The sequence below is a fragment of the Sus scrofa genome, chromosome 8 (genome assembly GCF_054392235.1).
Source record: "Sus scrofa isolate SSC_HxYL_T2T_F1_AM1 chromosome 8, Sscrofa_HxYL_maternal_Yorkshire_Landrace_v2.0, whole genome shotgun sequence".
Classification (NCBI taxonomy): Eukaryota; Metazoa; Chordata; class Mammalia; order Artiodactyla; family Suidae; genus Sus; species Sus scrofa.
Window position 1 is genome coordinate 96,137,231 of NC_139390.1, and position 22,015 is coordinate 96,159,245.

The following is a 22,015-nucleotide window of genomic DNA, read 5'->3' on the forward strand; positions in this document are numbered from 1 at the left end:
AACTGAAACTCTGTATCTATTAAACAATAACTTCTCATTCTTCCATTGCCCACCTCAAGACAACTGACATTCTGCTTTCTGTCTCCATGATTTTGATTGCTCTAAGTATGCCATGTATAAGTGGAATCATGATATATTTGTCTTTTTCTGACTGGCTTAGCAAAATGTTTTCAAGGCTAATCCGTGTTGTAGTATATCTGAGAATTTCCTTCCTCTTTGAAGATGAGATGTCCCACTGTATGTATACACCACATTTTGCTTTTCCATCCATTCATTGTCATTCATCCATCAGTGACACTTGGGTTGCTTCCATATTTTAGTTTTTGTTAATAATGAAGTTATGAACATCAGTGTCCAAATATCTATTTTGATACCCAGCTTTAAATTATTTAGGATATATACGCAGAAGTCGAAATCTGGATCATGAAGTTATTTTTATTTTTAATTTTTTTGAGTAATCGCCACACTGGTTGCCACAGAGGTTGTACCATTTTGCATCCCCCCCACAGTGTACAAGGATTCAAATTTCTCCATGTCATCAATTTGTCCACATGACAACAAATACATATTTTCTGATATTGGGGAGGGGGCGTATTGAAAATCTTATCTTACCTCCAATGAGTGGTCTTGACACCCTTGTCAAAAATAATTTGACTCTATATATGAGGGTTTATTTCTGGGTTCTGTAGTCCATTGGTCTATATGTCTACACCCTTGTCAAAAATAATTTGACTCTATATATGAGGGTTTATTTCTGGGTTCTCTAGTCCATTGGTGTATATGTCTATCTTTATGATATATTTTAATTATAGTTTTGTAGCAAATTTTGAAATTAGGAAGTGTAAGTCTTCCGGCTTTGTTCTTCTGTTTCAGGATTGTCCTGGCTTAGACAACAGGAAGTAGATTCCATATGAATTACAGGATGATTTTTCTATCTCTGCAAAAAAAAGTCATTGGAATTTTGATAAGAATTACATTGAATCTATAAACAGTTATCTTTGGATAATTTGAGATCTTAATAATATTAAGTTTAATAGTACATAAACATGAATAGCTTTCCATTTATTTGTGTCCTTAATTTCCTTCAGTAATGTGTTGTAGTTTTAATTATCTTTCTTTCACCTCCTTGGTTAGTTCCTGACTATTTGATTCTTTTTGATACTGTTGTAAATTAAATTATTTTCTTAAATTCATTTTCAGATTACTCATTATTAGTGAATAATATCATAGCTGATTTTTGTGTTGACTTTGTATCATCTACTCTTCTGAATTTCTAATTTTTTTTTTTTTTTTTTTGTCTTTTTGCTATTTCTTGGGCCACTCCCATGGCATATGGAGATTCCCAGGCTAGGGGTCGAATGGGAGCTGTAGCCACCGGCCTACACCAGAGCCACAGCAACGCAGGATCCAAGCCGTGTCTGCAACCTACACCACAGCTCACGGCAACGCCGGATCGCTAACCCACTGAGCAAGGGCAGGGACCGAACCCGCAACCTCATGGTTCCTAGTCGGATTTGTTAACCACTGCGCCATGACGGGAACTCCTGTTCTAATTTTTTTTTCTGTTTTTTGCTTTTTAGGGCCACCCCCATGGCACATGGAGGTTCCCAGGCTAGGGGTCGAATGGGAGTTGTAGGTGCTGGCCTACACCACAGCCACAGCAACATCAGATCTGAGTTGTATCTGCAACCTGCATCACAGCTCACAGCAATGCCAGATCCTTAACCCACTGAGGGAGGCCAGGGAATCCAACCCGCATCCTCATGGATGCCGTCAGATTCATTTCTACTGAGCCACAATGAGAACTCCAAGTTATTCTAAATTTTTGTGTGTATGTATGTGTAATTTTTAAGATTATATATACATATAAGCCCATATCATCTGTGAACAGAGATAATTTTACTGCTTCTTTTCTAATTTGGATAACTTCATTTTTTTATTTTTATTTTTTTTTATTTTTGACTACTTGCTTTGGCTACAATGCTTTGTTGAACAGAAGCAGTGAAAGCTGGCATCCTCCCTTGGTTCCATAACTTAAAGGAAAAGCTTTTAGTACTTCAGCATTGAATATTACGTTTGCTGTGGGTTTTTCATATTTGGCTTTTATTATGTTCGGGTAATTTCCTTCTATTCCTAGTTTGTTGAGTGTTTTGTCATTGAAGGGTGTTGAAGTTTATTAAATTCCTGTTGTACATCAATTGAGACAATTCTTTTTTATATTTTTTTATTTTTTGGTGTCCTTTGTTCTGTTAGTGTGGTATAGTTCATTGATCAGTTTTCATATGTTGAACCATCTTAGTATTCCAGTAATAAATTCCACTTGGTCGTGGTGTATAATCTTTTAATATACCACTGATTTTGGCATGCTAGAATTTTGTTAAGAATTTTTGAATCACGTCCCTGAACACATACCCATCCTGCATTGCCACTGCCAAATGCTTTGGGTGGCACCCAGATGTTTGATCACTGTCCCTTCCCAAGACCCTACAACTAGGAGCTGTTGGTGCAGCACCTCCTGTGTGTGCTAAGAAGTGGGACAGGGTGCTTCCTGCGTGGTCTGCAGGTGGCGGGGGTAAACTCACTCCAGAGGTAGACTCACCACCACTGGGAATCCTGAACAAGAACTACTTGCAACCCCAGCCACCTCAGAGGGCACCACAGAGGATGACATTGTGACAGAACATCACCTTTTGTGGCTCTTGCTCCCCTGGGAGCACAGCCGCCCAGCTGCTGCCACTGCCAAATGCTCTGGGCAGTGCCCAGAGGCTTGATCACTGTCCCTTCCCAGGAACCTACAGCTAAGAGCAGCTGGTGAGCACCTCCTATGGGGTATAAGTGGGATGAGGTGCTTCTTGCACTGTCTCCAGGAGGCAGGGCAAATCACCATGGTTATGACTGACTTCAGAGGTGGATGTGGACTGCCACCACTAGGGGTCCATGAACAGGCACCACCTGCAGCTACCATTACCTCAAGGGCACCACAGAGGAGGGCACTGTGAATGAAAACCACCTGTTATTGCTCTCAAACCCATGGAACTACACTGGCACAGCTGCTGCCACTGCCAGACTCTCTGGGCAGTGCCCACACGCTTGATCTCTGTCACTTACCAGGATCCTGCAATTAGGAGCAGCCTGGGTAGCACCTCATATGTGGGCTAAGTGAGACGGGGTGCTTCTTGCATGGTCTGCAGGTGGTGGGGCAAACCACCATGGTTATTCCTGACTCCAGATGTGGGCATGGCCCACTACCACTAGGGGTCCTTAAACAGGCACCACTTGTGGCTCCAGCCACCTCAGAGGAGGGCATTGTAATTGAACACTACCTGTTGTTGCTCTCACTCCCTGGGAACTCACACAACCTGCTGCTGCTGCTGCCAAATGCTCTGGGCACCGCCTTGTCAATCTGCATAAGGTTCATTACCACTTCCCAGGGCCCTGCAACTAGGAGTAGCCTGTACCACCTTCCTGCAGGTCCTTGCTGCTAAGAGCCCAGCAATCAGGCAGTGACTACTAGCCCTACTCATTGCCTTCTTCTCCCCAGAAACAAACTCAGCACCCTGGGGATAACAGCCTGCTCACACTGAAGAAAGAGACAGCAAATATTCAAACTCCCACACTAAAAATAAATAGTAACCCCCCACAAAAGGGTGCTCTTGCATAGAAATAGCTGCCCCAAGGCTACAGTTTGGCTTCCCTAAACTCACAGAAAAAGAAAAACAAGCAAGATGAAGAAGTTCAGAAAGCATTCCTGATTAAAGGAAGAGGAGAATTCACCTGAAGTAGCAAACAATGAAACAGACCTCTGCAGTCCTATAGACATTGAGGTCAAGAGGGAGATGGTGAAAATACTGAAGGAATTAAGGCTGAATATCAAGGAATTAAGAGCAGATATGAATAGTAATGCAGATTCCCTTAGAAAGGAGCTAGAATGAGGGACATAGAAAAATTAGAAAATTCATTTGCGGAGATACAAACTGAGCTAAAGGCACTAAAGAGCAGAACGAATAATGCAGAGGAATGAATTAGTGACTAGGAAGATAGAATAATGGAAATCACCCAATCAGGACAGCCGGCAGAAAACCAAATGAAAAAGACACAAAGCAATATAAGAGATCTATTGGGTAATATAAAGCGGGCCCATCTACGCATAATAGGAATTCTAGAAGGAGAAGAAAAAAGGGGATTGAAAAGATATTTGAAGAAATTATGGCTGAAAACTTTCCAAATCCAAAGGAAACTGATATCATGATACAGGAAGCACAGAGGGCCCCAAACAAGTTGAACCCAAATAGGACCACACCAAGACATATTGTAATAAAAATGGCAAAAGTTAAAGACAAGGAGATTCCAAAGGCAGCAAGAGAAAAACTAAACATTAATTATAAGGGAACTCCCATAAGGCTATCAGCTGATTTCTCTACAGAAACATTACAAGCCAGAAGAGAGTGGCAAAATATATTTAAAGTTCTGAAAGGAAAAAATTTGCAGCCTAGAATACTCTATCCAGCAAGAATATCATTTAAAATAGAAGGGGAAATAAAGAATTTCTCCAACAAACCTAAAAGGGTTCAGCAGTATTAAATCCATTCTAAAAGAAATACTGAAAGGGCTTCTCTAAATAAAAAAGTAAGAAGAAATAAGATGGAGGAAACCACAATTGGAAAGCAATCACTTAAATAAGCCAGCATGTAGCTCTAAAAGGGGGGGGGGGGGAGGAAGACCGTAAAAGCAGTGATACACAAGGAACAGCAAAAGGATGCACATGAAGATGTTAAAAAAGGACAACAAAATCATAGAATGTGGGGAAGAAAAGTAAGAAAATATAAACTCATTTTTTTTTAATAATGTGTTTTAGCCTATATGACTATCAGGCTAAAGCAAGCAGATACAGGAAGGGGTTAACATACTGAAAAAAACAAGGCAACCACAAATCAAAACTAAACATTACATACAAAAACTAAAAAGAAAAGTACTCAAGCATAAAATAAATGGAAATCATCCAACCAAAAAAAAAAAGAAAGAAAAGAAACATAGAATAAACTGGAAAACAAGGTTTGAAATGATAGTGAATACATATTTATCAATAATTGCCTTAAATATCAATGGACTGAATGCTCCAGTCAAAAGACATAGAGTGGCAGATTGGATAACAAAGAAAAAACCTATAATCTGCTCTCTGCAAGATTGTCACCTTAAGGCAAAAGAGACATATAGATTGAAAGTGAGGGGATGGGAAAAGATATTTCATGCCAATGGACAAGACAGGAAAGCAGGAGTTGCAATACTCATATCAGACAAAATAGACTTTAAAATGAAGGCCATAAATAAAGACAAAGAAAGACACTGTTTAATGGTCAAGGGATCCATTTAAGAAGAGGATATTACAGTCCTCAATATATATGCCCCAAATATAGGAACATTCAGATACCTACAACAAATACTAAACAGACATAAAAGGAGAAATTGATTGGAATACAATAATAATAGGAGAGTTTAACACCCCACTCACATCAATGGACAGATCCCCTCGACAGAAAATAAGGCAACAGAGATCCTTAATGACACAATAGAAAAGTTTAGACTTAATTTATTTCTTTTCCAACTCTCCCACTTCTTTCCTTTTCCAATTATTGGTAATTTAACACCCTCAACTTTTTCAATTGATTATCCTATTGATTTTTTTTAGTATTGAAATTTTAAATTTTTTTAAAAAATGCAAACATTTTCTTTTCAATTTCCATTTTGTGTGATAGCATGTTAGCACCTCTGTGCTTCTTTATCCTGACTTTAAAGTATGTATATTCTACTCCATTACAGGCATAATTAAGCATTTTATGCTTTCTCTGTAGTTTAAGTTGAAAGTCAGTAAATACTGGTTTATTATTACAATTGTATAATTTTTTTTCAATTCAGAACCTAGTGGTGTACATAGTTGCATCTCCTCTTCATGTTTCTAATGTCATAGCAGCAGTGCCAGTCAGAATATTCCTAGTGTCAGTGGCAAATGTATTTTTGCTTTTTGTATTCTTCTAGCTCTTAAAATCATGCTAACTTTGTTTTTACATTTTTCTTTTTTGACTCTGTTTTGCATGACTGTAATCAACAATCTGCACTCTCTGATTGAATAATACATTTTGGTTTGTTGATAGAACTATGCGTTCTAGTATCTTTTAGGTAGCATAAGAGTCATTTCTTAAAAGTCCATTAACCATATAGTTTTAATTGACAGTATTCCAATTTTCCCCCATTACAGGATTAAAAAAATTAATTAACTATTGCTATAGCCCCCTGCTGCTGCTTTAGGGGAGTAAAGGGTGAAGAGAATTTGAGAATAAAGACTGTAAGAAATACATCCACAACTCTTGTTTTTTACTTTCATTTTCTAAAATCACAATACAAATAAGCTTCTTGAAAGGACATTTCCATGCAAGTTGATGTTTAGTGATTTTGCATTAATAAATATTTATTTTCAATTGAAAATTAATAATTTAGTGGGAAATAAATTTCTAAATTTCATTCCATTTTTTCCTTTTCCTTTGAGACCTTGCACCAACATTTCTTAACATCTTTTTCTGAAGATTAGTCCGATGCTTGTTTCTTGGATGGCCATCTTTCTTCTGTTGTTCTGTTGTTTTCTGTTTGAAAGAGTTATAACATCCTTTTTGTCTTCAAAGTGTAACATTCTATAATCATTTGTCTGTGTGTGAATTAAAAAATATATTACATAATTTGGTTCTCAGTGCTCATTGAGCCTCTTGCCTTCTTATAAAATTATTTCCCTCCTATACAGACATTTTTGTGTCAGCAGTTTATAATCTCCTCCTGTTTCCCTATTCCCTGTCCTTGTGTTAGGAAATTAGATGTTCTTGAATATCTTGCCATCTTAAAATTTTCTTAAGATAATTAAGCACACATGGGCACACACACGTCTCCTTATGGTAACACTGTTTGTCTTTAAAGGTAGATTTTTAAGAATGAATAAATAAAAATGTGACTGGAAACTCTATGTTAATAGGAAGAACTTGGCAACTGATGGCTTTTTCTCTAGTGTCAGGTTTTATCATGTTATAAAGAGGACTCTACTGTGAAATTATTATATACATAAGTGGTTCTTTTTATATCCTTATAATGTATTTGCCTCTTTTAGAATATTTTTTAGGATGGAAACATTTTATTTCCATTCTTCCAATGGAGTATCTACATATGTGTGTAGGTATATGAGTGTGTACACACATGTTTTTAAGAGAGGACTAAACTAATCCATAATTTCAGGGCCATATTTTACCCCTTTCTAGGTTAAAAATATTCTAATATTCTAAATCGGAGATCTGTGCTTGCATCTCTTTGTCCATAGGTCTCTAATAGAAAGAGAATTTTATTTGTATGAGTATGTATGTGAGAGAGAGAGAGAAAGATGTGCAGAGAAGGTGATTATTAATGCCTTCCTTCAAAAGTACTGTTGTTTTTTTTCCTAGAACTATTAAAATGAATTGTGAATATTTTATAACAAAATTAAACACAGTGGTTTCTCATTAGACGGTACAGAACATCTACAATGGCATTAAGAATATTTTTAAAAATGTATTTTCCAAACTGCTCACATAATTATTGTTAATGCAAAGAAGAAATTACCTGTCATTTTTTTCCTTACAATTGTGTTGAATTGCCAAGACTGTCTAATTAAACAGAGATCATGAAAACAGCAACACCTTGATCTATTATTTATGCAAACATTTGTAGAACAGAAAATTGTAAATTAACATTATAGCAAGTTTTACAAATACTGTCTTACTCATGTTTAGAGATCAGTATTAGATTTTATGAGAATATTGTTAGCACATATAATTAAAGATCAGAAGATTCACTACTTGGCATGGAAGTAAAAAGTGAACAGGCAAATTATTCTTTACAATTTTCTTCTTTCAAATTTTCACTAGAGTAATTACTTTAGGTAAGTGCAATTCAAGTTTTAAGCAGTGTTAATTAATATTAATGTCTTTTGATTGAGTCTGACTATTCTGCATCAACCATATTTGTTTTTGAAATCAGCTTATAGTTTAACTTCCAAATAATAGAGTTCTAAAAAGTGTTTTTATATTACTCAGAAGTGCATTTAAAATATTTTTCTTGTAAATTACTTAAGGAGCTAGACCTGAAAATTATAATTACAGAATAAATATATATTTACAGTTGAAATATTATTTCACTGTTAATTAGAAAGAATGTCATGAATATTCCATAGTACCTTAAGTACAATTGGAACACTGCCTAATCACTCTAAAAAGAGCTCTAAAGAAACCTAAAAAGATAAACCTTTTGAGAATTGATCTCTTGGAGAGGGGTTGCCAGATATTAAGGAATACTAATCTCCTTTCTGTGCCTTAAATTAGATATGATATTTGAAGCAATGATCAAATATTCAGAACTCCAAGAGACAAAAATAATTCAAAATATTATGAAAAGTAAATTTCTGTTCTGCTGTATAGCTCAGGGAACTGTATCTGATCAATTGTGATGGAACATGATGGAGGATAATATATATAATTGGGTCACTTTGCTGTACAGCAGAAAGTAACAGAGCACTGGAAATCAACAATAATAAAAAATTAAAAAATTAAATCTCCATTGAGTTTCCACTCAAATTAAAAATAAAGTATTATCAAATATTGCCTACTTTGGTTCCTTAATTCTCTCCTAGTGAGCTTTTCCTGTTTTGTTTCAACCATCTAAATAGTGGAGACTTCTGTGCACACTCTTAGAGAAGTTCACTAAAAATTCAGTCAGTCACTTACCTTTCAAGAAAGAAGTGATCTGGTCCCAACATCTCTCATGAACATAGATAAAAAATCCTTGACAAAACTTTAGCAAATCAAATATAACTTTTATAAATTTATATAAATACATAAATTTAAAACTTTTTAAACTTTTAATAACTCAAGTATATTTATGTAAGTATAAATTTTAAAGATATAGAAATAATGATACCAAGAATGAATGAATAGAATTATTTCAGGTATGAGAAGATGGTTCTATATTTGAAGATAAATCATTGTAATCCACCATATCAACAAACTAAAGGGAAAAAAAAAGTCGCATGATATCAATTGACCTAGAAAAAGCATTGACACTACTCTATAGTGTGGAATGGATGAGCAAAAGAGATTTGCAATATGGCACAGGCAGCAGTATTCAGTATCTTCAAATGACCTATGATGGACAATAACCTGAAAAAATATATATATATATACATACACATGTGTGTATATGTATTTGTGTGTGTATATTAATATATGTATATTTGTGGATGGATCATTTTGCTGTGCACCTGGAGTTGACACACTATTTAGGATCAGTTGTACTTCAATGAAAAAAAAAGGAAGGAAGAGAAAAAGAAAAAAGTTTTTGATGAAATTCAACACCCAATTTTGATGAAAAACAAAAACAAAACCCTCTTAGTATACATGGACTAAAAGAAAACTCCCTTAAGCTTATAAAGAATACCTACAGCTAGCATAATATTTAATGATGAAAGACTATTTCCTAAGATCAAGAACAGGGAAGGGATGTCTGCTCTCAGGACTCCAAGTCACATTATTCCAGTATTTTTAGCCACTTCACTAATAAAATAATAGAAAATAAAGGCATATATTTTATAGAGGGAGGAGGAAAATTCTATGTAGATAACATGATCGTGTATGTAGAAAATCCCAGAAAATTTATTGAAAAAAAAAGTAGAACCATTTAGAACTAATGAGTCATAGGATTCAAAATCAACACACAAAAATCAATTGTATTTCTATATATTTACAATAAACAATTAGGGAATAAAATGAAAAATGCAGTATAGCTCCCAACTGCCCCAAATAAAATGAAACAATTAGGTATACATATAACAAAACTATAAAATGCTGTTGAACAGATGAATGTAGATTTGCTATTTAGAGATGTAATTTATTCCTGCTACTCTATCAAGACTGTGTGATAATAGCAGGAGAGACACATAGATCAATGGAAACAAATACAGAACTCAAAAAGAGATCCACACAGATATGCCGAACTCTCAACAAAGAAACAGAAGCAATTCAATGAAGGAGGGATAACTTTTCAAAGAACAAGGCTAGAGAAATTCTATATCCGTAAACAAAAAAGTGACTCTCCATGTAAAACTAATACCTTTTATATAAAATTAACTCAAAATAGATCATAGACTAAAAGTAAAATGTAAACCTATAAACTTAAAGACAAAAATATAGAGGAAAATCTTTAGGGCCTATGTCTAAGTAAAGAGTTATTAGATATGATATCAAAAGCACAATCCATAAAGAAAAAGTTGATAATTGATCTCACTAAAATTAAAAACTTTTGGTCTGTAAAAACTGTTAAGAGGATGAAAAGTCAAGCTATAGACTAGAGGACGTATTTCTTAATCTTTAGTCAACAAAGCTTTCATCTTTACTAAATAAAGAACTATCAAACATGAATTTTAAAAAACAATACAATTAGAAAATGGACAAAAGATGTGTGAAGACATTTCATTACAGAAGATACACAGATGGCAAATCATCATCATCATGTAAAAAGTTGTTTATTATCACTAGGAAAATGAAAATTAAAACTACAATAACATACTACTATAACCAGTCAGAATGGCTAAAATAAAAAAAATAGTGGGAGTTCCCATCATGGCTCAGTGGTTAACGAATCTGACTAGGAACCATGAGGTTGCGGGTTTGATCCCTGGCCTTGCTCAGTGGGTTAAGGATCAGGCATTGCCCTGACTGCGGTGTAAGTTGCAGACGTGGCTCAGATCCTGTGTTGCTGTGGCTTTGGCGTAGGCTGGCGGCTACAGCTCCGATTCGACCTCTAGCCTGGAAACCTGCATATGCCGCAGGAGCAGCCCCAAAAATGGCAAAAAGACAAAAAAAAAAAAAAAGTAAAAATAAATGCTGATAAAAATGTAGAAAAATTGGATTACTCATATATGAGAATTTGAAATCACATTTTCTAGTATGATAGACCTTTAAGATCCAGATAATAGAACATCGTCCAAAATTTGTAACCAAACTTTATTTTCTCTAAGGCTGTTGTAGTTATACTTAGTATTTTGGTTACATATTTTGTTATTCTCAAAGGTATCTTAGGAACTTTTGCTCCATAATTAGAGAAGGCTCATGAGGCCTGTGCCCATGTTGATATCTACATCCATGTCTTATGTGTGTGTGTATTTATATATATGTTTTTTTTCCAAGGGGGAAAACTGAATATGCAGTAAAACACTATTAAATAATTGAAAATATGAATATATCTTTAAAGTGGATAAATTAAATTATGGACATGAGAGCCTTTTGATCCACTTGTGCCTCAGATATGTGCTCTGAATAGATGATTGTCTACATATAAAGAGACAATTAACACAGTCTGATCACAATCTGATTTATAATTGCAGAATATAATTTGTTTTATTAAGATAAAGTTAATATAAGACGATGATGGGTAAGAAGTACTTTATTTCTTATATTGTGATTCCAAAGTTGCAGTTGTTTGCAGAGAAACAAATAAAAATAGATTTCAAATAAACTAGTCAACAAAAATGAAAGAGATTTTGGTTCTTCTATCTCTATTCCCTCTATCTCTTTCCTCTGTAGTCTTTGTAGTCATTTCCCTAGGCTAATAAAGTGCTGCATTTTCCTTTCATTTTCCTCATTCCTTTTTCCTGACATGTTGAATTACCTTAGTTTCTGGTAACTCTGCCCAGTAAATCCTGCAGAAACACTTTGTAAGTTATTATTTTTAGAATGTTTATTATATACAGATTAATAAATTGCAATTTTAGTTTAGCATTTTTGATTCTTGTGACTTTGATATTTCCCTTAATGCCACTTTAATTTCATTATGTTTGTTATATTTGACTGTCTTTATTGCTTGTTTTATATCGTATGTTAATTACTTTGTTTCTCTTCTAAACTAATTTTCTCCTTCACTACTCAAGGGAATTTTCTCTCTTAAACAGTACAAGAAAAACCATCAACTTCTTCAAAAAATAAACTCTGGCTTCAAGAAGGAATTATTCATTTCACTATGAAAATGTCTGGGTTGGTAATCATTATATGTTTAAAAAACAGCATGCAAGACACTACATATAGTTTCAAAATAACAAATAAGGGACTATTATTGACTTTCTAGAGCTAACAATCAAGCCAAATGCATAAGAAGATGGATGCTTTTAATTGTATTACAGACAAAGTGAAGGCAAGAGGAAAGTCACAAATATGATGTTAAAAAAACCAAGGGTAGAGGGTAGAGGAACTAGGAAAGAGAAAGAAAAGATCAAAAGAATATTTAGATGACCATGAAAGCTTTTTGGATAATTTACCATTTAAATAGGGCCTAAATCAAATGAAGATTTTTAACAAAGGTAACATAGGTAAATGCCTTATGAATATTAGCAAAATAAACCCAGCAATACATTTAGTACACCATGACCAAGTAAGACTCATTCCAGGTATGTAATAAAAGATCAGACTTATTAGAGAATCTACTTATGTAAATTTCCTTATTTAAAATTGGAAGACAGAAGATGCAATAAGTATATATTTGCAGAAAAAGTCTTTACTGAAAGTCAATACCTATATATTACAAAACTTTTAGCAAACTAAGGATGCATAGCAATTCCTAAAGCTAATGAAGGACAGTGTAGTATTTAATGGTGAAATGTTAGAAGCATATTCTTTAAAAGCAAAAATGTCTTTTCTAATCACTTTAATCCGCTATTATATCTAAGACCTTGACCAGTTTGGGATGACAAAGATAGGAGCCAGTGTAGGAACTGGAAGGAAGGAACAATGATATACTAACAAATTAATAGAGTGGATAAGATTTTAAGTATATTTTTTGGCTACAAAATCATTTTTATTTAGTTACATTCGTATTCCAAAATAAAATATTTTACAAGGATAAAGTTTACAATATAATGTACATAGGAATGCACTTGATAAGAGATATCTGTCTTCTACTGAGAACATTTTTTAAAACTTTATGAATGGCATAACTTATGAACAACTAGATGGATCAATATATAGTGTCTTCATGAATAAAAGAATTATTATCACAAAGATGTCAATTATCACCAAATTAATGAATAAATGCATTCTAATTTAAATCTCTTTTTTTTTTGGTGAAACTTGACAAGCTGATTTGAAAATATCTATGACCTAGAAAAGACTCAGTGACAGACAAGATGATTTTAACAAAAAACAAGAAGGCCGTCAATACAGTGATACAAGTTAAGATATACCATAAAGAAAGGATAATTGAGACAGTGGTATTTTGCTGTGGTGAAGACAATCAGTACCATAGAAGAAGGAGCCCAGATATGGACCCATGTTTTTTTTAACATTTTACATATGACAAAAATGAATCTACATATCAATGAAGAAAAAAGAACAAGTTAACAAGTGATGCTAAAAATGGTTTTCCATATTAAAAAGTATATGCTCACATCGAATACAAAATCCCTGAGTATTAAATATTTCTATGTAAGAAAACTTTAAAAATTTTAATAAAAAATATGAATTTTCTTCATGACTAAAGGATATAGAGTTAAAATATGTGAAAACAGAAAACATATAGAAAAAAGTGATAACTTGATTATATTAAAATTTATTGCTTGAAAAGATACTATTGAATAAAAGCCAAATTTTAGGCTTGAAGAATATATTTGAAATTCACATAACTGGCACAGAATTAGTATCTAGACTTCAGAATACTCTTCTATAAATGAAAAGTAAGATCAGAAATGCTAAATTGTAAAGATGGCAAAATATTATAAACTCTCTTTCTTGGAGAGCTGTATAATGCATAGAATTTCAACTTATTCAAAAATTATGTAAATGTAATGTTATAACTACAGTTAAATACCTACCATGCAAATGTTTCCCAATAACAATGTTGGTAAGAATGTAAAGAAATAGGAAATCTCATATATTGCTACTGGAAGTGTAAATAGTTACAGTTCTGTTTAGGGAGTGATTTGGCTATACCTTGTAGAACTAAACATGTGCATACTTTATGACCCCCATTTTGTATAACCCAAAGTGTGTAACATAGAGGCAGAATCAAGATGATGGAGGAGGAGGACATGGAGCTCACCTTCTCCCATAACCACATGAAGAAAACCCAACCAAACAAATAAACCAACCATCTACAGGAAGAACTGTTCTCACAGAATGTCTACTGAATGCTGGCAGAAGACCTCAGACTTCCAAAAAGGGAAAGAAGCCCTCCACGTAACTTGAGTAGGAAAAAAACATGTGGGGGGGGAGACAGAGGAAGAGAAGAGGAAAAAGAAAAAGAAAAAAAGAAAAGCAATCAGTACAGGACCAGCACTCCTGAGAGGAAGCTGTGAAAGAGGAAAGGAATCCACACATTGGGAGGCCACCTAACTGGTGGGGAGATCAGTTGGGATAGAGGGGGAGTCTCAAAGTGTCAGAGAAAAGCACAATAGCCAGTTTGAGGAGGGGAAAGAAGAGAGAAAACTGCACAGTTGCCTTCTATCACCACCTGGTGCACCACAGCCTGAGACTCCATCTGAGGCTGGGCTCTGAGACTGGGTTTCAGAGGTTAGTTCCAGGGAGAGGACTAGGGTTGGCTATGTGGAAACAGCCTGAGGGGGCCAGGGATTGGTGCACAACAGCTAAGGGAGTGCAGGAGGAGGCCTGAGCCTGCCAGAGAAGCAAGATGCTATTGGGGAGTGCAAGAGGGGAGGGGGCAAGACCCCTACACATATTCAGGCTCTCAGGCAGTGGTGTACCTCTTGCTCAGGCTACAGGCATGGGTACAAACAACCACTGCCATCTCTGACTCTAGAGGTGAGTGAGGCTCACCACCACTGAGGGTCCCATGACTAAGTACCACCTGATTCCCAGGTCACCCTGGGGGTCTCTGATACAATGGAGAGCCACAAATTTCCCCACTTCTCTGGGGAAATTTGCCCTGCCTTGTTTCTGCCAATGGCTCTGGGCTCTGCCCCCACCTCCCTGAGGGTCACTGCCACTGCCCAGGGCCCTGCATACAGGTGTGATTTGCAGGCACTGCCCATTACCTTCACCTCCCTGGAAGTATGCAAAAGTCATGAACCTTCATACCACCTATCAAGGGGATAACAGTCTGCATGCACTGGGGAAAAAGACAGTAAGCATTCAAACCAAAAGCAGTCCTCACATCAAAATAAAACAAAATTTTAAACCCACACAAGCTATTCAGGGATACTCCTGAATATAAATAATCCCCCAGGACTACAGTAGATAATTATTTCCCCTAAATTCACAGAAAAAGAAAAATTTAAGCAAAAATGAAGATGCATAGGAATCATTCCTAGTTAAAAGAGCAGGAGAATTCCACTGGAAGAGAAAATAATGAAACAGACCTCTGCAGTCTAAAAGACACCAAGTTCAAAATAGGGGTAATGAAAATACTAAGGGAATTAAAAATGGATATCAACACAAAGGCAGATTACTTAAAAATGAACTATAAACTCTAAGGAGGAGCCAAGAAAAATTAGAAAATTTATTTACCAAGATAAAAGCTTAGCTAAATGCATAATGAATAAGCCATTGAATGGCATAATGTATACGTGTCTTGGAAGATAGAATAATGAAAATCACCCAATCAGGATAGCAGACAGAAAGCCAAAGGAAAAGAAAAAAAAAAAAAAAAAAGAAAGCAACATAGGAGATCTATGGGATGATATAAAGCATGCCAATCTGCATATAGTAGACATTGCAGAAGAAGAAAAATAAAAAGGTATAGAAACTGTATTTGAAGAAATTATGGCAGAAAACTTTCCAAATCTAAAGGAGAACTTAATTAATATTTTCGTGACATTACATGCTAAAAAGCCCAGAATATACTTTCTTTCAAGTACACATGGAACATTTCTCTAAGATTGACTGCATCCTGGGGCACGAGACTGACCTCAACATATTTAAGAGTATATGAATTATTTTAACCATCTTCTCTGACCACAGTGGCATGAAACTAGAAATCAACCACAATAAAATAATCAGAAAAAAATGACTGCAGGGAGACTAAATACATGCTACTAAAAAACCAATGGGTCAGTGAGGAAATCAAAAAGGAAATTAAAAAATACCTTGAGACAAAACAACCATACAAAATCCATGGGATTCTGCAAAAGCGGTTTGTAGAGGGAAGTTCATAGCAATACAGGCCTTTCTCAAGAAAAACCTCAAGTTAAAAACCTAACCTACCACCTAAAAGAATTAGAAACAAAAGAACAAACAAAACTTAAAGTCAGCACAAGGAAGGAAATCATAAAGATCAGAGAGGAAATAAAATAGAGATTAAAAAAATAGTAAAAAAAATCAGTAAAACCAAGAGCTGGTTCTTTGAAAGGGTAAACAAAATTGACAAACCTCTGGTCAGGCTCACCAAGAAGAAAAGAGAGAGGACGCAAATAAATAAGATAAGGTATATAAAAGGAGAAATCTTAACCAATACTGCAGAAATACAAAAAACAAAACCAACAAAACAAAAGAGAATACTATGAACAATTATATGCCAACAAATTTGACAACTTAAAAGAAATGGATAACTTTATAGTGATATACAGCCCAGCAAAACTGAATCAAGAAGAAATAGATCAATTGAACAGATCAATCACTTGAAATGAAATTGAATATGTAATTTAAAAACTCGCTACAAATGAAATTCTGTGAGCAGATGGTGAGTTGTACCAAACATACAAAGAAGGACTTATATTGATCCTTCTTAAACCGTTCCAAAATATTGAAGAAGGAACCCACCCAAAGACAATCTATGAAGCCCCCATTAACCTGATACCAAAACCAGATAACAAAAAAATTATAGTCCAGTTATCTTCAATGAATATAATGTAAATATTGTCAATAAGATTATAGCAAACTGAATCCAACAACACGTAAAAAAATCATATGCCATGACTGTATGGGATTCATCCCAAGTTCACAGGGATGGTTCAACATTTGCAAATCAGTCAATGTACTATACCACATTAACAAAAGACAAAAACCACATGATCATCTCAATAAATACAGAAAAAGCATTTGACAAAATTCAACATCCAATCATGATAAAAACTTTTACCAGAGTGTGTGTGAAGGGTACATATGTCAACATAATAAAAGCCATTTATGACAAACCCACAACCAATATAATATTCATCGGAGAAAAGCTGAAAGCCTTCCTGCTAAAATCTGGAACAATATATGTATGGCCACTCTCAATGTTTTTATTAAACATAGTATTGGAGGTCCTAGCCACGGCAATCAGACAAACAAAAGAAATAAAAGACATCCAAATTGGAAGAGAAGAGGTAAAATTATCACTCTCTGCAGATGACATGATACCATATATAGAAAACACTAAGGACTCCACACAAAAACTATTTGAACTGATGAAAAAATTCAGCAAAGAATCAGGATACAAGATGAACATTCAGAAGTCTGTTTCATTTCTGTATACTCATAATGAAACATTAGAAGGAATATAAAAATACAACACCTTTTAAAATCACACGAAAAAATAAGAAACCCTAGGAATAAACCTTACCAAAGAGGTAAAAGACACATATGCTGAGAACATAAAATATTAATCAAGGAAATTAAGGAGGATTCAGAGAAGTGGAAGCATATCCCATGCTCCTGGGTTGGAAGAATTGATATTGTTAAAATGTTAAACTTGCCATACTCATTCATTGTGACCTCTATCAAATTACCCGTGACATTTTTCACAGAACTGGAATAAACAATCCAAAAATTTATATGGAACTTTAAAAGACCCAGAATTGCCAAAGCAATTCTGAGGAACAAAAACCAAGCAGGAGGCATAACTCTCCCAGACTTCATGATATATTACAAAGCTATAGTAATCAAGACAGTGTGGTACTGGTACAAAAACAGACATACAGACCAGTAAAACACAATTAGAGTCCAGAAATAAATCCAGGTACCTATGGCCAATTAATTTTTGACAAAGAGGCAAGAATATAAAATGGGAAAAAGTCTCTTCAGCAAGTGGGGCTGGAAAAACTGGACAGCTGCATGTAAATCAGTGAAAGTAGAACACACTCTCACGCAATGCACAAAATTGCTTAAAGACTTAAGTGTAAGACATGACACCATAGAACTCCTGTAAGATAACATAGGCAAAACGTCAAAATGTACAAATGTTTTCTCAGGTCAGTCTCCCAAGGCAAGTGAAATAAAAACAAAAATTAATAAATGGGACTTAAACTTCAGAAGCTTTTGCATAGCAAGGAAAACCATAAAAACAAACAAACAAAACAACAATAACAACAACAGCAACAAATCCAGGAATACACTGAAGGGGAGAAAATAGTTACAAAGGATGCAACCTACAGAGACTTACTCTCCAAAATATACAAACAATTCATACAACCTAACAACAAAATAAGAAACAACCCAATCAAAAACTGGGCAGAAGACCTAAATAGACACTTTGCCAAAGAAGACATTATGGATAGCCAGTAGGCACATGAAAAAAATGCTCAACATCACCAGTTATTAAAGAAATTCAAAACTGCAATGAGTACCTCCTCATTCCAGTCAGAATATCCATCATTAATAAATCTACAGATAAAAAAAATGCTACAGAGGGTTTGTTGGAAACAAAGGGAACCCTTTTACACTGTTGGTGAGACTATAAATTGGTACAACCACTATGGAAAATAGTATGGAGATTCCTCAGAAAACAAAATATAAAATTACTGTATTATCCAGAAATCCCACTACTGGGCATCTATTTGGACAAAGCTATAATTCAAAAGGATATATGTACCCCTTTGTTTATTGCCATACCATTGACAATAGCCAAGACATGGAAGCAACCTAAATGTCCATCAACAGATGAGTGAATTAAAAAGGTGTGGTACATATATGCAGTGGAATAGTATTCATCCATAAAAAAGAATGAAATAATGCCATTTTCAGCAGCATGTATGAAACTAGAGGTTCTCATACTAAGTGAAGTAAGTCAGAAAGACAAATACCAGATGATATCACTTATATGTGGAATCTAAAATATGATACAAATGAACCCATCTAAACAACAGGTACAAGCATAGAGAACAGAGTTGTGGTCCTATGGTTACTAAGGGGGAGGTGGGAAGGAGTGAGATGAACTGGGAGTTTGGAGTTAGTAGGTACAAACTGCTACATTGTGGATAGAGTGGATAAACAATAAGGTTCTACCATATAGCACAGAAAACTATATCCAGTATCTTGTCATAGACCCTGAAGGAAGATAATATAAGAAAAATATTATATATATATACACACACACACATATATTTGTGTGACTGGGTCACTTTACTATACAGTAGTAATTGGAACAACATTGTAAATCAACTATATTGTAACTTTTAAAATATCAAAATAGAAACATATTAAAAGAATATTTGTATCATCATTTTTGCTATAGCAAAACAACATTAAACAGTAATGAAATTGTGAAACATGAATAACTGAACAAATACTTTTGGTATAGTCATTCAGTGGAAACCAACATAGTAAAACTGATAAACTATATTTGCATCTATCAAATTGGATAATCCTAAAACATATGAAGTTGAACTCAAAGAATTTTCAGAAGGGCACATAATGTACCACTTATATGGAAAAATATGACAATATTACTTAGAGACATATACATAAGTAGGAAATGTATGATAATACTGAGAATAATGAAGATTGAATTCAGGATTATAGTCCTGGGGGAGGATTCACTAGAGAGGTGAATGTGAACTAAGGCTTCAGCTGTGCTTATAAAGATTTCTATCTTAGGCTGGGTGGTGATTATTCATGGTTTATATTGTTACATAACAATATGTAATATGGTTATGTATACCATTTTATTTTCCACACCTGAAGTATGTAAAAATAATTACTAATATATAACAATGAAAATGAAAGGCAATTTAGGAGAGTATTGCCAAAGAGTAAGCCATTGATAATTTGAAATAGTGTAGTAGATATCACATTTGAAATGCACACTATAGTTACAACTGACCAGTCCTGTAACATTTAAATAAATTGTGTATTTGAGTCATAGTTCAAATCATTTTTATTCTACCCTCTACACAGTATATTTCTTATTAGGTAAAGCTCAGGGGATTTTGGAAATCCCAAGGATAACTGGGTCTGATTGCTGTTCAAGCAGTCATGCAGTAGTTTTAATAAAACTATTTGCCTCTCAGTGATTAATTAAATATTCTTTAAATAGCCAGAATTTGAACACATAAGGGTATTTGCCTTGTGCCATATCATACTATCTCAAAGTTTCCTATCTTGCAACCATTGCTGATCATTTCAGACTTGAGAAAATCATTTTATCAAGGCAGATTCTACTTTGCCTTGTTAACTTTGCCTCTTTTACCAAAGTAAAGTGTTGTGATTTTCCCCACCAGAATTGCTCAGGTCTGAATTCTCCGTTTTGTAGGATTTTGCTAAACATAGAACAATATTCCAGATCTTTTTTAAAGGACATTTCTCTTATCACTATGTATAGCCTGATGATGCAATCTGCTTTTCAAGATTAAGAAGATAAAAACTTGACCACATATTTTTTATTGCATTACAGGGGCCAGAAGATTTCCAGTCAAAATTTCTAACTGATATTTGTGAATCCTCATTGTTCACTTTCCATCCGTTCCATTTAGTCATTTCCATACTTATGCAGCATCACAGTTTTAGGCACCAAATTCTGTATCATTTAGGAAACAGCAAAAATAATACTGGCTTTTCACATAATAATGTTCAAAAGAGAGGCAGTTCATAGCTACTTCTGGGAAATGGCAGATCACAGCTGGTCTGAGACCTCTGTTGTCTTCAGAAAATCTTCTTTCTCCTCTCTTATGCTTAGCATGAGGTTCCAACTTCATCGTGACAAGAAGTCATCTACAGTTCCATCTGAAATGCTTATGTTCTAGGCATGAAGGACGATTTGTCCAAACTGCTTCTCTAGTTATTTCTAGTTTGGGTTCAGTCACCAAAAGATTATGTCAAGGTATACTATTGTATCAAACTGCCACCTATCACTCTCTTACTAACTTCTTAGCTTAAAATCCTAAGAGTTAAAGGTTAATTAGATAATATTTAATACAAACATTTCTAATGAGAAGTTACTGTTCTTTGTGCTTTATCCTATTTATCCCGTGTAATCCTTGCCACATCCCTACATCCCTGTTCTTATTTTACAGAGTGGAAGACCAAGGGACAGAAAAGTCAAGAAACTTATTTAAGGTGTCATTGCTAGAAAGTGGTTGAACCAGGATTCAGCACAACCAGCCTGGCCTAGAATCTGTGTTTTAAACACAGGTAAGTTGTATTTTTTTAATCAAATAAACTTTCTGAACCTGAAAATTTGTATAAGATCACAAATAAAGGATAAATTTGCCAAATAAATTCTGTTCTAAGATGGGAAGAAGTATTTTGGAGGCCCCCCATTTTACTCCAAGCGACAGACCTCTGTATTTCTGTGCAGTCTTGGTTTTCTCTTCAAAAGTCTGTGACAAGGATAGGTACAGACAACTTAAATAAAGTAAAGATAAAAAGTATTTATTAGTCTTGAGAGCATTGCAATGACTGTTGGCCTGAGAGTAAATTCTGGGTAGTGATTCAACCAATATCTATTTGAATTATAAATGGTAGGAGAATATGCATCAACAACTTGATAACAATAGAAAAAACATTTTAAAAGAAATGCTAGTATTTAGAAGGACAAGACAATTTTAAAAATTTAGGGATAAATAATGGAAACTTTTTATAGACTGAAGGGAATGAATGCCACTAAGCAAGAAGATGTTAGATAAAAGAGAGGGTATGGTATAAGTGATAGAGGCAAGAAGCAAAGAGGATATTAGTTTTCTAAGTTATAGCAAAATATCACTGTCTACTGATTAGCAATCCTTTCAATATAATTAAAAGTAGAAAGTGTTTTC

The 22,015-nt window shown here is 34.5% G+C and overlaps 1 long non-coding RNA gene across 10 annotated transcripts in view; it reads left to right on the forward strand.

The window, feature by feature from the left end:
* LOC102166855 (uncharacterized) overlaps positions 1-22,015 on the forward strand; it is a 550,511-nt gene that overhangs the window by 160,114 nt on the left and 368,382 nt on the right. For all 10 annotated transcript variants that reach the window (XR_014812964.1, XR_014812960.1, XR_014812961.1 and 7 more), the window contains one exon: positions 21,275-21,392. This is a non-coding gene — a long non-coding RNA (uncharacterized LOC102166855). The remainder of the gene's footprint in view (positions 1-21,274; positions 21,393-22,015) is intronic.